This window comes from Penaeus monodon, chromosome 44 (genome assembly GCF_015228065.2).
Source record: "Penaeus monodon isolate SGIC_2016 chromosome 44, NSTDA_Pmon_1, whole genome shotgun sequence".
Classification (NCBI taxonomy): Eukaryota; Metazoa; Arthropoda; class Malacostraca; order Decapoda; family Penaeidae; genus Penaeus; species Penaeus monodon.
The window spans coordinates 4,309,720-4,310,976 of NC_051429.1; positions in this window are offsets into that span (position 1 = coordinate 4,309,720).

The following is a 1,257-nucleotide window of genomic DNA, read 5'->3' on the forward strand; positions in this document are numbered from 1 at the left end:
ATAATATAATATTATATAATATATATATATATGTAAATAATTAATCTACAAAGGTAGAGAAGAGATGGAGTAGGGAAAGAGAGAGAAGAGAGAAGAGGAGAGAGAGAGAGAGAGAGAAGAGAAGAGAGAGAGAGAGAGAGAGAGAGAGAGAAGAGAATTATTCAACAATCTGAATTTTTCTGATTTATTCAGGGGTCTATTTTCAAAGATCTGAGTTATTCAAATGAAAACATATATGTTTTGGACCATTATATATATATATATATATATATATATATATATATATATATATATATATATATATATATATATATATATATATGTTTTGGACAATTATATATATATGTGTGTGTTTTGGACCATTCTGCTAGGCTGAACTGAATTTACAAGATGTCAAACATGGCATACTATTGAGGAAATTCTGACCATATCGAATATGTTTAATCATTCATCTATCATAGACAATCACTTATTGGTATAAAACCTTTTTTTGGTGAGAAGCCAAACCAGGCTGATTATAGACAAAACTCATAACTCTGTCTGAGCAGAACTGTCATTGCTCAATGAACAATCCTCTATATATGTGGAAAGCAATGTGAACTTTTTTTTACGTTGAATATGTAAACTTTTACATATATATTTATATATATATTTATATTATGTATATATATATATATATAAATATATATATATATATATATATATATATATATATATATATATATATATATATATATTTGAATAAAGGGATGTGTATATTAAACATACACACAAATATCTATGTGTATGTGTGTATATATAGATATATACATATAAACATGCACACATAAATAAATATATATATGAACATATAGATGAATTTATATATATATATATATATATATATATATATATATATATATATATAATATATATATATATATATATATATATATATATATTATATAAGTATACTATTGTATAGTACATGAATAATATATAAGATAAGTATATATATCATAATATTATATGATATATATATCAATATATAATATTATATCTTAACCTATTGTAACTATGCACCTATGGGTGGTGCTTCAAGTGCATGGTGGATTGACAGCGATGCGGGGTAGCCGAGATAGTGTTCAAGTGCTGCTGCTTCTCGGCTGCACATCCAACCCCTGCCCCTAGCCCACGTGCGAAAGGGAGCAGCTTTGGGAGAGTGGCCCTGCAGCACAGCCTCCCTCATCAAGACTCTGCAGTGCCTTATATGGCCAC